Source organism: Porites lutea, chromosome 7 (genome assembly GCF_958299795.1).
Source record: "Porites lutea chromosome 7, jaPorLute2.1, whole genome shotgun sequence".
NCBI classification, from domain to species: Eukaryota; Metazoa; Cnidaria; class Anthozoa; order Scleractinia; family Poritidae; genus Porites; species Porites lutea.
In genome coordinates this window covers 5851528-5867958 of record NC_133207.1, presented here as the reverse complement: position 1 = coordinate 5867958, position 16431 = coordinate 5851528, and the positions used below count along the sequence as shown (strand labels likewise).

Here is a 16431-nt window from a genome sequence, read left to right as displayed (position 1 = left end):
GATACATACATATTCCTTGGCAATTGCATGCTTGCATGATTGTCTATTTTTTGTTTACTTTTAGTGCTTTGATTATTTTGTTACGGTACATCAAATGGCCAGCCTACAATGCACGCCTCGTCCTAGACGATTCCTGAAATTGTGGCGATCATGAAAACAGTGAAGTTGTGGTATCAGTTTCTAGTTTCCTGCCAATCCGTGTGTTTGTGGGCGTCTTCCTCGTAAAAAGAAAAAAAAAAAGAAAGAAAGAAAAGATAAGATAAGAAAGGAAGAAATGAAAAGAAAAGGTGGTGTGCCAGGAAATCAAAACCACTTTGAGGAAACAGAAGGAGTCATTTGTGTAAGAAATTTCATGCTTGGAAAGAGCCACCTCAATATATCTGCGTGATATATATATGTTTTGTTTTGTTTTTCAACGCCTGTTATTTTGTTATTGGAAACAAACAAAGCTCATCGTAAGTTTTTTTAATATTTTTGGTTGGGTTAAGAAATTGAATGTTATATCCTCCATAGTTAAAGGATACGAGTTAATGACTTCGTACAAGACATAAGTTGTCTGAGATCTCGGTGAAGCTGATTTTCTGACTGCTGCTTCGTTTGCTAGAAACTTTTTTTCCTACCTCGATTATCGATTTGTACCTACTTCGTCCTGAAACCTAAATAAAACATCTGCTAAACAAATCTTATCATAGGTTATTAAAAAATAATAATAATTATAAAATCATTATAAATCAATATCAAAAGGAGTAAGAAAAATATAAGATAGGGTGGATCAGCTTAACGCCTACTTAACAGAACATTTACTGTTAACAATAATAACGACAAGTCAACAACAACAACTGGCAACAAGAGAACAACAGTTCGGCTGATTTCGCTCCCGTCTATAGTTTCAATTTGCGGGATGTTGGAAATGAATGGTATCATTAAACATGGGCAAAGGAACAATTTCGTCGGCCGTATTTTTATTACTAGATCATGCTGGAAAGACTTTGAGAAAGATGGAATTGTATTGGATTATACGCAATGAGGTTTACACTCTTTTTTTCTTTTCTTTTCTTATTTTTAAATTTGATTCTAATAGGCAGCATCAGTTTAAAGTGGAAAGCAGCATTTCTTTACACCAAATGGTTACCTGTTAAGTATGTACCTCAGGGGTCTATTCTATGCCATTTACGTTTATTTATGTGTAAAATGACCTCGTTGCCGTGTTTACACTTTACTAAACCACACACGTACGCTGATGGTCATTGATTTATTAAGAACTGCACTAGAATGGGTCCTTGAAGTTCCGTCATGAATAAGACAAGAATGATCTAGTTCACACTAGAAACCAGTTATTGGGAAATAAGGTCAGCTTAAAAGAAACGAAAACAGACTCGAAGACAAACTCTCTACGATCCCAATGTTCCATGGTGATAAATTAATGTATGTAGAGTGGAGCAACAAAACACTTTGATGTATATTTACATTATAAATGAAAGCACTGAATTGGGAACAATTCCCTGCCGGTGGGAAAGTCGTGCCGGCGTGTGCCCCGAGTTCCGAGTCGTTGAAAATGTACTAAATACAACATAAAGTGCTTTAATCTCGAGCCAGTCTTTGACAACTATCACGCAGCCTAATATAAACAGATTACTACCCTAATCAAGAAAACAGCATAATTATTTCTCAGAGGGCTTCATGGCTCAAGTTGCTGTTTGTTGTTGTTGTTGCTCAACTTCAAAACAGAAAAATTCCTCTGTTGGATGTTTGAAAACCGTTGCCGATAGAAATTGAGAAAAGCAAAAATATTCACGGTAACCATTGAGCCCCTATATCAACAATTAGCTTAAGAGTGATAAATAGCGATGGCGTGCATGCGAGAAAGTAAATTAAGGAGGAAGAGAATGCAGACACGCTATACAACTACGGCTGAGCTGGAACCTGATGAAACGGAGATAACAAGGACGCCGCAGTTTATTTTGGAATCACCTAAACTTAATGCACTAAGCCGCCCAGGATTATCCTAGATTTCCAACACAAAAACAATGATTGTCATGCGGAATTTTCACAATCTATCACGTTTGGGTTCTTCTTTCTTGACAGTTCTCTTTTCTTTTCCTTTATAAAGGGGGGAGCTAGGCAAACACACTCTGCTGCCAGGGAGTTTCTCTTTTTTTTTTCGTCTGGAACGAACTCAATCAACCCGTGAGCGAACAATAATTCTGTAGTTGTACTTCTTGACCCAAATTCCGAAAATGCTTACGCTGGTTCATGCAAATATTTTTTTTAGGAATCTGGACCACCAGAGTTTAAGCATCGTCTATGATTGCTTTTTGTTTTAAGATTAGTTCAAGTTTGATTATATTCTTCTTTGTTTGACTCTGTTTAAGAAATGTGGTGAGTACCTTGAATCTTAACTAGAAATGATATTGACGTGAGTGAAATTGGTTAATTTTGTAAATTCCATGGGTATGAGGCGAGCGAATCCTCTCCTTTCATCTTGAGGTCTAACACCACGTTTTCTGAAGGAGTGTGTGACTGTTTTGTCAGAACCTTTGCGCTTCATTTTATTAACAAATCATTATCAGCAGGTAAACTGCCACATCCATGGGAAAATTGCCAACATTACACCTTTATTTAAAAAATGTAGTAAAACCGATAAGAATAATTATCGCCAGATTTCACTGAGATCATTGGTGTGTAAATTGACTAGGAAGATTGTTAAGTCTCGTGCGATGGAGTTTTGGCGAAACATCCATATCCTATTTCCGAACCGGTTTGGTTAGATGGCGGGCCGATAAACACTTTCTGAGCTTCTTTCCTGCTATGACGATTGGACTAAATGACTCGACGGCAAAAAAGCCAACTGACATTGCCTTCTTAGATTTTTCTACACCGTTTGATAGCGTACCACACGAGCGTCTTCTTTTAAGCAAGAGCGTCAATTGGCATAGTGACGGCTGTCTTCTTCAGTGGTTTCTCGTCTTTTTAACTGGCCACATGCAGCGATTCGTCCTGCGTGGTACATGCTCGTTCTGGTCTCCTATTTTATCGGGAGTACCCCAGAGAACAATTCTCGGACAGCTGGAATAAGTGTCATATGTTTTCTTCTAAAACCAACTGCTATAATAGGCGGACACATCCTATTAAGAGGACGCGGACACCAAAATGGATGTTATTTTGGCAATTTATTTATTGTTTCAAACCTCTGTTTAGCGGACACCTGAGCAAACCCCGAAAGGGGTACCTTTTCCCTACTTCAGGGTAGGGATTTCACTCGTTGAGGTATATATGTACGAAAGGGTAGGGAAATCTGTCATTTGGGTTTGTTAAAGGGCCCAACAGGCTAACAGATGAATTTTATGGCTTTTTAAAGTCGAGAAAACGTTTTATTTTTGTGATTGATTGCTATTTAAACGAGGACTCCCCACTAAGAAGTTAAATAACTTTAAAACCGTTCAAGCTATGACCGCTATACTGTACTTAGGGAATTTTCCCTAGACTTAATCTATGTTAATATTGATGTTACCATGGCAACCGAGTTTTTAAAGCCACGTTTTTCAAAATTAGGCTTTTTATGCTACCTATGGAATTTTAATATCATATTTTGTAAAATTTGTTATAACTGTTAAACTAAGATGTGACTAATTCATGTTTAAATTCATTCAAAATTGCGGATGCAAGAAGGCACATCTTTCTGGTTCCTTCTTTAACAATAGCTGACGTCATGATGACGTAACTGCTATTGCCAAAGATTATCAATATGTTAGCCGACTTCTTGTTTTTATCCGACACTTTACTATTTGAATATATTTCCCGTTATTACTACTTTCAGGGGAAGTTGTAGTCTGCCAATTTATCCACTATTGTTACGTCATGATGACATCAAATTATGCATTGTGTCAATCGAGTTATGCCTATATGTTAGTAATGATTAGTAAATTATTCTGTGTAATTTTGGTGACAAAATGAAGTAATAGAAGGGAGACCTTTTCAAGAGGGTTTCAATGTGGTGGTAGCTTTGAAGGTTGACGGTAATTTTTTTTTCAATTTGAGCGATTGACGGTTAAATTTTAGAGCTTTTGACGGTTGACGGTTAGTAACTAAGTGGAAATCTAGTTTAAAAGTTGCAGCAAATATCAACTTCTATCTGCATTTACATTAACTTTTGTGTTTTGGCGGTTGTCTTAGCCCTTCTCTCTTTTGAAATATTTTCAGACATAAAGAAGTTCTAAAGTATATTGTAATGTCTAGAAAGTGTCTTTTTTTAGAACATTTGGGAACTGGTTTTCCAGATTAGAAATTCTCCAGGAGCGGGAATTATGTGAAGATCAGCTGAAATAGTGTGAGATTTGAAATACTTGGAAACTTTTTGATGGTTAATCTCTAGTAACTTGCATTTTTGACGGTTGACAGTAAAAAAAACCATATTTTTTAAGGCCTTTTGACGGCTGACGGTACACCCCATTGAGACCCTATTATAAGGCATTCAGAATTTGTTATGTTTCTACTTGTCTATCAATCAATATTAAACCTGACGTCTGACTCCTACAAATGACCCAGCAAGCTGCTAAAAAGGTTATTTCAGTCTACAGATTAACGTCTTAAGAAATAATATAATCTGCGGTGCGTGCGTGTGCGTCCTAAGACAGGTTTCCTTCTGTGCTTGCCACGAATTTTGGCCTTCTTGGTGAGTGAAACGGTTTAAAATTATCCTTTTGGGTTCAAAAAGGATATCCTTTAATACATATTTTTGTTCAAAAACATTTTACTGCGAGCATTTAACTTCGTGTCGACATTAACCACAAGAACCGACATTTGACTCAGGGAGCTAACTGCACCTCCCTGTTTGTAATGAATAACTGAATCGATGTGATCCTACTGCCAATGCTCAAAGGTGCTTTTCTTGTGTCCTTCTCGGTTATTGCGTCGCCTTGATGTATACCATAAATCACCTGCAAAGTATTAGGGTCAAATATTGAATAATTTACGACCGAGCATTGGACAAATTCAGATGAAATCCTAGTAACAGCACCAGAAGGCCCTGTGCTAGTAAAATCCAATAACTATAACGCCAAGTTAAGTCACGTCCTCGGTATAACAGAAGAGGCCGATTGTGCGCCCCAGTAAAATATATGGAATAGAACCTAGTAAGCTTAAGGTGACTCGACCCAGTTTTTTGCGGGGGGTACTATCCTACTTTGAAGCTCTCTGGTACTCCCACCTTTACTTTTATCGTAAGTCTAACACATAGAATGGATAACATATAGATCAATCTACAATATAACATAAAATTTTTGGCGATCGGAGTAAATGTCACGTGGTTATAATGCCACGCCCCTTTGAGGTCTGAGTCGAAAATCTGCTGTTGCAGGCATTTTTTCGTGAAAATCTCTCGGCTACACATAGCGCGCATTAGTGCCTTGCGCTGAACAGAGTTTCACCAAAATCGCAAATACCCAATTCGAGAAATTCAGCGGTTTCCAAATTTAGGTCATAATTTATGCGAAAATGATAAGCAAACTTTACACGGATTATATCTAATAAACTATGAGATTCATCTCTTTATTTTGAGCATCCTTATAACAGATGGGTCCTTGCAAGTCAGCAAAACGCTTTACGGCCTTGTAAATGCGCGCGATTTCGAGCAAAGCAAACATATAGAAATTATAGTTTTCGCTATTTCTTGACGTTTGTCAGCGTTTAAGAGTCTTTATCACGAAAAAAGCATTTTCTTAAAAATTCGTAGTTTTTTTTCCTTCAATTTTTTTCAGGGCCACAATTGATTAACTAACTACCCGGACTCTGAATTTCATGGTCATTGAAAAACTGTGACATTATCTTCTATGAGCCCAAACTTGAGTAAACATTGAAGATTTTTAGCGTTTTGGCTGAGTTTGTGCTTTGGGAATTGTCTATTGTTTCTAGTCTGTCATTATACAGCATTCTTGTTCAGCACGTGTGCAATGACCGCGCTTGGCTGACTTCCGAATGCTCACCGAGATTTGATAATTTTTGTACAGTGAGACAGGCCATCGCGTGATACATAGAGGTTTAACTCAAAATTTTTAATCAATTCTCGTGCTTCTTGTGTCGTTGCAAAAAAATCAAGAAGTGCTACACACAAAATCTACTTACTATTAAAAAAAATATCATTTTTCATAGGTTTAATGCAAGCCAATAATTAAACCAACTCGTGACGGGAATATCTCGGTGAGCATTCGGAAGTCAGCCAAGATTGATCTATATGTTACCCATTCTATGTGTTAGACTTACGATAAAAGTAAAGGTGGGGATACCAGAGAGCTTCAAAGTAGGATAGTACCCCCCCAAAAAAACTGGGTCGAGTCACCTTAATACAACAAATTAAGGCTCGTTATGGTGGACATCCTAATATAACGAATGTAACATGTACTCCTCGACCTCGTAATAGAAACTATCTCTTTTAAGCTAGTTTCCTGGCCCTTTGTTGCATCGAGGACTCTTTGCTCTACTTGAATGGCGTCTCTCAGCGGACCCTGCAATAAAAGAAATCATGCAACATCTGCAACAAGACAAGAAACGGTCGATAAATAAATAACCTTCGGACATACACGTAAATTCATACCCCCATCGTTGTACAAGGGAGGGGGTGGGTGGGGTGATGGAGCTAATTTCTAGAGTTTTTGATATGTTGCAGTATATCGAAACGATTTTACCTTCAGTGGAAAGTCTTTTATCTTCTCAATAAGATGAGGTATATTTTATGGGTTGTGGTGCTTACGTCACCAATAATGGTCGCCATCTTAGATTTTACAGAGAATTAGAAATCAGCTTAAAACCGCAAGAAATTTTTTGTCTACTAGTTTTCCTTTTATCGTTGAAAGAAAAAAAAAACATGCATTTTCATTCAAAAATGGCTTGACCACCTACTACTTGTGACGTAATATCTCATAACCATGGTATTGACCATCACTAAAATACAATGACAATGATAATGATAATGCAAATGACAGTTATAATTATGCAGTCGACTCCAGATAACTCGAACCCTCGATAACTCGAACCTCGCGCTCACTCAAACCAAAATCGATTTCCCTTGGATTTCCTTCATACATTTACTGTAATTTTACCCTCGGTAACTCGAACCTCCCGCTAACCCAAAGTAGTTTTTGTTTCCCTTCAGACCATTTCCAAAAAATTTTACCCTCTATAACTCGTAAAAATATATTGAAATTCTCTCAAAACAATCTTGTTTTCTTGTCAGTCCAATTCAAATACAATGTTTAGCGCTGCACTGATTAGTCAAGCTTGATTTCTTTTTCAAAATATCAATCTATATCTGACTGCCCTGGAAGTGAAGAGTACATGATACTTGCATCCCTTCAATTCCATGCCATTTTTTTTACTTCTGGTTATTTGCTTCGAACGCCCGATAACTCGAACTGTTTTCGATTTCCCTTGAAGGATCGCGTTATCGGGAAACGACTATAATGGTAATGATGATAATAATGATTATAATAAAACACACACAAAACACACACATTTCCTACCAATAAATCAAAGGAAATTTATCGTAATCCCAGACTGTTTGAAATTCAGCAGAATTTTAGAATTAACTTTAATAGTTTATTGCTATCTTTCTCTACAGGGTTCCTCTGTAACCTGGTCGCTGTTTATATCTACATTCCTCTTATGACGTGAAGGGAAGGAGGTTTCTTTGCTTATAAATCAAACTGTAGAGTTAAGCAAATTATTCACGATGGATTCCAAACCCGTCTTTGCCTCCATGATATTATGGCTCCTTTTAAGTTGCATTCTAACAGGCCATCCTGAAGGATTTAATTTAAAAGAAACCATCACTTCTAGAAGAAAAAGAAGATCAAGAAACAAGCGTGCCCAAAAGGTCTCCCTTGCAGCTTTGAAGAAAATGGCTGTTTTCGTCGCTAACAGCTGGGTATGTAACACACTCAGAGAAAAAAAAAACAACGACAACATCATTCATCGACCATTAAAACACAAACAATGTGACGTTGTAATGACGTCATATCACATCATTGTTCCAATCAAGTTCTGCCTAGATGTTGGAAATGATGAGTGCATTATTCTGTGTAATTTTGGTGGCCGTATCATGAGTGGTTTTTCAATTTTAGAGGGCGACCTCCAAAGCCCTTCTCCCCCCCCCCCCCCCACCCCCTCTCTTTGATGGGCAAAACAAACGCGTGACATTTGTGAGATAGTGAAGAGCGTAATAATTAACTGTATATCCTGCACTATATACTGGCTATGCCAGTACCGTTTCGAGTTATTATTGTTATAATTGTTATCATTATCATTATCATTTTCGTTATCGTTACCGTTATCATTTTTATTGTTATATTTTTTTAATGATTGATTGACGAATTTATCTATTTGTTAGATTGAATCAGAGGGACACTTCAACACGAACAGTACCTTCTTGAAGTTGGAAGTGAACAACACCTTTTCTCCTAGCTGAGGGTCTGCTACTTATTTTTAATTCAGGATAATCTCATCAGGATCCGATATACATCTCAATCCTACTCAAATTCAAAGACATCCAAAATGTAGAGCAGAGGCAGCAAAAAAAAAATAATAATAAAATAGCTTTATAATTGATGCCTATAGGAGGGTCTCAATGGGGTGGTGGCATTTACGGTTATCGGCTAAAATTTTGGCTCTTTTATGGCTATCGGCTAATTTTTTTCAGTTACGGTTAACAAAAAAGTTAAAAATTAACTTCTTTTGTTTCAAAAAGTTAAATATTAATTAACCTGTATTTTTTATGTCTTTAAAGCAAAATAAAGGTCTAAGGAACATCTCGGGATATGAAATAAGCTATTCTTTTGAAAAATTTTAACATTTGATAGATCATACTTTTTATGAAGTATTCCACTTCTAATATTATTTTACACATAAAAATGTCAATAGTCAATTTAAAAATAATCTTTGTGAAAAAGCAAAGCACACACGCGAACGCCTAACTCAAGGCCGGGGCGCGACATTCATTAGAACAGAAATGGCCGTTTTCACACTAAAGACGGATTATTCGTGTGAGACGGGTTATCCGTTTGATGATTCGCGACAGATAGGTAATACGTCTTAATTTGAAAATGGAATTGGTTTAATTTTGCATGAACAATCCGCCTGACTTTATCCTTTAACTTCGACGGACGGTTTGAAGATGGGATTATCCGTTGCAGATAGCCTGTGTACAACCGCCCCTTCCCCTCAGAAAAAAAATCGGAGAGGGGGTGTCGGTCGGAAAGGGGGAGACTGTACACAGGCTAGTCTCAGACGGATAATCCGTTTCTAGCTCTAGTGTGAAAACGGCCAATAGCAAAATTGCCGTGTCCAGTATTTTTAATGGTAGCGAAGGACTGTACGGAACCACTGTCAGCCGTTTTGCCTTGTCCGTAGGCCTTATTATTTCGCGCGGCTAATGCGTTTCGGGTCACGTGGTCCGATCGAGTTCGCCACCGAAATGCCTTGACCGAAATTGCGTGGAAAGACGCCGTACAGGGACTAGGCATGGCAATGTCTACCGTAGCGTCAGAGAAAAACAGGGAAATGTTGTTTACCGGCAACTTGTTTTACAAACAGTGAGGTCTCTTCGTGTTGTTTCACTAGCGTTTCGAGGGCACGACCTCCTGAAAATCGCAAATATTAATCCCCAGCAAGAAGCCACATTTTCGCTATAGCAAAAAAAAAAAGTTCCCCGAGAGAGCGGCCGAAATGGAAATGGGTCTTGGTCTTCACCTAAAAGGCGCTTTACCTAACGTGCGTACGGAGCCAAACTAGCCGCGAAATAAAAAACGCAACCATAAGTGAGTTTAGTACCTTTCTTAAAAGTAGCAAATCTAGGGAATAATTTCTTTTACGCTTAACTTTTTTTTACCCTATTCACGGCTAACGGTTAAAATTTTTCAATTTTTACGCCTATCGACTAAATTTTTGGCCGTTTTACGCCTATCGGTTAACTCCATTAAGACCCTCCTATAGCCTATACTGATAATTGCGACGTTATTTTTCCGCCAAAAAGCCGTTAAAATACTGAAAAAAAAAAACAACATACGATTGATTGAAAACGAAGTACAAAGTAAATATCAGAAATACCTTACCGTAAACACGTGTGCGTGTTCAATTAATTATGTAAGTGTGGAATTGTTGTTAAGGGGCGTCTAGAATGTTGCTCTATTTCATCTAAGTTTATTCTTGGATGAAAAGTTTAGATAGCAACGAAACGTGATTGTCGCCTCGATAAAGGAAATCATAAGAGTTTGCAGCAACGTTTATCCTGTTTCCTTTTTTCTTTTTTTTTTCTTTTTTTTTGCGATAGAGGCGGGGGGTCTGATTACGTAGCCTTCTTTCGAAACCTAATGAAAGTCTGAAATGGAATATTAAGGAATGTATTCATTCTTTTTTGTGAATGACAATTTTCATGGCGAAACCAAAGAATTTTACTTAGCATCGATTGAAACTCACTACCATTTCCGATCCTCTTATCTAATGATTAGCTTGTGAAACCCTTTCACGACGGCTTAGTCAGTCTTAAGAGAGACGAAGGGAACCAGAACAGTGAATACAGTGTACTTGATGTGCAAGGTCAGATACTAATTTATCATTATTTTTCTTCCATTGCACAACGTTGACTCATTTTCGCATAAAAGAATAACACGGCCAATCGAAGTCATTAAAATGTTGGGTTTCATTCTCTCTTCCAAAATTTCTTATTTTATAACCAAACGTTTGTATGGGATTACAAGAGTACGTCAATAATTATCCTCCTTGAAGGGGCGTGAAGGGAAGGGCGGTTAATGTCTGCTTGTAGAGTCACTTACTGCTGACAATTACAAGTGGATATTTGAGAAGAAATAGTCTTGCGATTTTAAAAACAAATATTCTTTCTAACAACAGGTGGCATATACAGAAATAGAGCCGCAAGCTTACAACTAACTTTATGCGGCGAAGATTATTCTAACGGGCTAACACTGGTAGTTTCGACTTTTCCGGATGGGAATTGTTAAACGACTTAAACATATGCAGTCCTCATTATTCTATTTCACTAAATTTACTTTCTTTTTAGTAATAAAAGAATGAGGTGCGTGAGGAAGCCCCCCTTCCCACCCCCCCCCCCCCCCCTCCCCGGTTGCTCTCTTATATGGCCTATAGGAACAGGGTATGGTTTTTGTCCTCTCTTGTCCACTCTTTCCTAAACATATATAACTTTGGGCGAGTCTGTCAGAATTATAAACAGGAACAGGGTATTGCCGGAAAGATGGAGTTGATTTGTTTGATGAAATTTCTTCGTGCTCCAAGTTTTTCAAAAGCAATGACTCTAACGTTAATTTTCTCAATTGCAATTGCCAATAAATGACTTAAAAACAAGACGGCGTTCATTTTTTTCATTTGTCCTAAACAAGGAGTAATAAAAGTGGGAGTGTTGTCCTAAAGAGGGTATTGTCACCTCGTTTTTTGTTTGTGTATTTGTTTTTGTTGTTGTTGTTGTTGTTCTACACAGGTTCAGGGTTTCAAACCTTCAGTGGCTCACCTCTACCCCAAAACTGGTCAAGTACTCCCCTCCCCTTCTCTTCCGTCTGGGAGGAAGCCCTGCCTCTAACATTGAAATCATCGATTACCATCAGGCAAAAGTGCCTGGGGGCGTGACGGGGCGAATGCGTCGTAAGCATACGTGGTCGCTCTTATTACATTTACTTTAAAGGTATTAAACTCAAATTAAAACAATTAATAACGCTTACATCGGTTATCAAATTAACATTCTTAAAGTGCAAGATTAAAAATTCTTTTTCACCTCTGTCACGTTAGGGGCAAAGTTTCGGTGCAGTTATAGCAAAACACGTGATAAATACTGTGGGTAGACGGCAATTACCGCTCTGTGTGTCTGTGTGATATTTCGTGAAGTCCTTAACCCTGGATCAGAGAAATATGTAGCTGTGGATAACAAGACAATGAGGCACTGTCATCATCAATTACCACAGCACAGTTTAGTACATTTAGTACTATTTTCCTTTTGTTGGAACCAAAGGAATTTTGCGTAGGAACACACTCATCCTTGTTATAGGAAGTGAACTGAGAGTGCACGATGATTTTTGTTTGCGCCTTTGTGACTTCTATAACTTAAATTGTGATCACAAATTAAAAAATAATGTCATTTTCGTCCATCCTGTCCATGTCTGAATGCCTAAGAGTACACAATGCGATTGTTTTTCATAATTCCAGCAGTTTCTGCTCTCCTTTCCATAAACCTGTTAATTAAAACCTGTCATAAGATCATACATGCATGATATTATAAATAAATGAAAAGAGGATCATAACAGTTAAAGACGCACTTAATGCAGCTCCATGCGAAAAAAAAAGCCTGAAAAAAAATACAACAAAAACAACAACAACAACAACAACAACAACAACAACAAAGGATGTGAACCCTCATACCTTTGCGATGCCGGTGCAGCGCTTTAACCAATTGAGAATTTCAGGTTTTCTTATAACTTACCTACATTTTGCAACTGCACTAGCTGAGTCTTAAACTTCGATGATCTTCTTTACATTTATAATGATATTTCAATAACTGGTTTATTCGCACTCATGGTCTTTTCTTTATAATTCAATTAGCGCAGTTATCCGGTCTCCTCCTTTAGATGTCGTGGTTAAAGACCTGTCGTCATTATGCTCTCGCAATCAATAATGAAGCAACAAGGTTAATATACCGACACGATTGCTAACGAACTCAAAAGTGCAGCTGCATGTGCGTGCCTTTTAACAGGAAAGAAAAGTACACCTACAGTTTTGACTTGGTTGGTAAGAGACAAAACATTATATTTTTAACTGATTTGAAATCATGATGAAAACATTGTAAGAACATTTAATCAGAGTATACGATTTCAGTTCGGCGCTGAACACGGCACTGCTTTCTCTTCGTGACAAATAGCCTTACCCTGTAGCCTGGGCCAACTAGTAACGCTAAAAGTAAATCAACCTCTACAAAAACTAACTTTGCCCCTTGGCCTTTCCATGTCCCGTTTAACACCTGCCTAATCTTGCTTTTAAGAAAATATCAAGGAAAAAAAGGCTTTTGAGAGAGATCAACGAAACGGAGGCTTTGCGCAGAAAGCATGAACATCCCTCTCTTTACATCAAGCGTCAAAAAACGAGCCTACTGTGAAAAGAAATCAGTGGAGCTATTGCGAAGTAGTTATCATCAGTAAGATCATCTTAATGTAGTTGTTAATCGCGACGTGATTTCCTACTGCTGGTGTTCAGCCGATAATAAGACCAAGACACTAGCAGAAGTTGAAATAGCGATTCACCTCAAAAAAGACTTTGGGGCAACTACTTTACGAAGAAGTACCACCTAAATCTGCATTTTAATTCAGCTGTTTCTACAAAAGTTCGTTTTCAGTACTTTTGGCTCAGAGTTTTTCGCCAATTAAGATTATTAAATCATATCTGACATATTTGGGGTGTAAAAAGTTTACTTACGTGAAACTGAATGAATGTGGAAGAGCGCCTTCAAATTGAAAACAGGACGCTGTGTTTTATTTTGGAAAAAATGTATATATTTTTTTAACAACTCGGGATTAACCCCTAAACTAAGTTAGTTTCCTAAAAGAAAATTGACTTTCGGGCACTGCTTCATCTTATTTAATAATTAAAGTTATTAATCACTTTTTTTTTAGTGCGATAGTTTTATTTATTCACAGTGTAACCTTACTCATAACGAGTCTTATCAATATTCCTTAGTTCTCTCTTGACCCTTAGTATAACCGTCTATATAATTGTACCGTATTACGGTTAGGTCCAATCTTACAATAAGTGTTTGATTTCGGTCTTTACCAACTTTGTGATTCAATTGCATTGACTTTAATAAGTCACAACCTGGTTAGACACAGGCATCTCTGTTCGCCAAATTAGGAAACCTAACCATCGAACGAACAAAGTAAGACGTGTCCTCATACCTGTCCAGAACAATACACCGATGCTCACATCATAAAAGAGTGGCTGCCAGTCCCCCATCTAGATGCTATAGAAAGTTTTAGAATTTACAGTTACCAGGATCTCATTAAAATGAATGATGATTTTTTTTCCCCACAGTACAAAAATTACGTGTGACTTGATCGCTGTTTACATCGCCACAAGACGCACATATTTCTGTGGAACACCTCAAACGTGGTGAAATAAAATAAACTGACGGTCAAGCCAGCCAATTGAGTCGATTAGCAGACTAATTTAAGCTATGGATTCCAAACATCTCTTAGCCTTCGTCACCTTATGGTTGACTGTCAGCTACTTTCTGGTCCACCGCGCCGAAGGATTTATTTATAGAAAAATAAGACGTAATGAAAAAAGAAGACAGCAAAGGAAGGGAAGCCGAAGTGATTACTCTTCTGTAAAAAAAATGGTGTATATTGTCTCTAACAGCTGGGTATGTAATCCATATCTGAACGTTGAAAGTGAAATTGCCTCAGTAAATAATGTTGGTGAGGTTACTAAGACATTTAACGTAGAATTTTAATTTTAAAAAGGTGATAGGCAGTGGGTAGATAAATAAAATCCAGTTGTTAAGACTCTGACTTCCGATAGAAGGACGCTTTGTTACACAATATCCACCCATGTATTTGACCGTATTCCAGAATCCATGTCCCACTAAAAAAGATCTGCAATCCACTCCAGGGAATCCAGTATCCTAGACTATTCGGAATTCATTTACATAGGAAACAAGCAAACTAAAATTAATCATAATAATTAATAATAATAATGATAATTATACTACTACATGACAAATTTCTGCAATTAGGTTTACTTAGAGCAGTGGCATTTCAGCTAAATTTGAAATACCTACATGTGAAAATTACAAACCTTTTGTGGGTAGTAGTATAAACAAATAATAGCATGATTTGTACGTGATATTTGGCATAAACACCACTCGTGATATTTCAATATTGTCTCAAATTCCATTCGCCTAACTGCTCGTGAAATTACGTATAACAATTTCGAAATATCACTTGTGGTATTTATGCCAAATATCACTACAAATCATGCTGTTACCTATAATAACAATAATAATGATAATAATGATGATAATGATGATGATGATGATGATGATGTCGTATCATGAATGTAAAAACTTTATGAAGAAAAGGTGATCATATCATCCAAATACATCTTTGGGTACTAAATAAAGAGAAGTATAAAGAATCTGTTCATTAACATTAACATTAACATTAACATTAACATTACGAATAATCTTTTTTTCTTGTTGTCAATCTTATTAGACTTCATCGGCGAATCACACCGAGGATGAGCAAAGCACGCCCCGACCGAGACGTTTCTTCAAAATAAGATGGTAAAAGTAAATTTGTAGCATCAGCCTCCTGCATCTCAGCACAGTGTTAACGTTCCTGTTCATAGAAATGTCTCACGGTCCGCAAGTTTTCTGGACATCAGCTTCTGGTCAATGTAAAGACAATTACACACTCGGGTGGTCGGGAAATTCCTCGAAAAGGAGATGGAAGATATTTACTGGTTTGCTTTTGACTTTATCAAATTCGAAATGAATATGAATCAACATATGTAAACCTTCGGAGCTTTTTACCCTAAATTATCATTTTATTCAAAATGGTAATTGAACTGAGTGGTGAAGTGGAATTTGGTCTGAAGTCGTGCGCGTGATTTCAAAATCGGACGAGCGTGCAGCCAAAATTGCACGACGCGAAGTTCAATAACTACTTCTATTACAGCCATTTTGAAATCGCAGAATTTAGTCAGTACCAGTATATTATTCATCTCGTAGCCGGTTTGTTGAAAAGAGAAATAAAAAGGCTGTTTTATATATTCATTTTTTGAACAGAAACGATGCGATATACCGCTGTAGCAAAAATGATGTGATTTAAAACAGAATTGATGTAATTTAGAACATTAATGAGGCGATTTAGAAGAGATGAACAGATGTGATTAACAGCGAAAAATAGTGTGATTCATGAATAAATCTAACTGCTGAAAGCCAATAAGATTGCAGTGATCAACAGTGATTTCAAAATTCAAAATGGATATAATAAATTTATTTATCTATTTATTATTATTATCATCGTTATCATTATAATCATCATCATTCTTAGTAGCATCATTGGGGCGTTATCATTCAGTATTCTTTCGTCTTAAATCTCTAATATAAATAGGTCTCGACGCGCGAGCATTGAAGCCCTGGGCCCAATTGTTCGAACGCCGGCTAGCGCTAATCCGGGGTTAAATTTTAGCCCGGGTTTCTTTTTCTTTTTATCAAAAACACTCTCTTGGATAATTTTGTGGTTTACCTTAACCCAACTTTGAACAACCCGGCCCTGAAGATTAAGAACCATGTAGGGTTTATTTTCTTGGCAAAGATTTTTTAAGCGACCTGTCAGCAGGGTCCAAAGTGGGGTTTAGTGTTCAGTG

General features: G+C 37.2%; 2 long non-coding RNA genes across 2 annotated transcripts; both read left to right on the top strand.

The window, feature by feature from the left end:
* Nucleotides 1–4529: 4529 nt before the first annotated feature.
* Nucleotides 4530–8575, top strand: LOC140943878 (uncharacterized). The gene is made up of 3 exons (XR_012166644.1): nucleotides 4530–4672; nucleotides 7613–7918; nucleotides 8381–8575. It is a non-coding gene; the product is annotated as an uncharacterized lncRNA (long non-coding RNA).
* Nucleotides 8576–11593: 3018 nt separating this feature from the next.
* Nucleotides 11594–16043, top strand: LOC140943877 (uncharacterized). The gene is made up of 4 exons (XR_012166643.1): nucleotides 11594–11701; nucleotides 12613–12798; nucleotides 14092–14422; nucleotides 15273–16043. It is a non-coding gene; the product is annotated as an uncharacterized lncRNA (long non-coding RNA).
* Nucleotides 16044–16431: the final 388 nt, after the last annotated feature.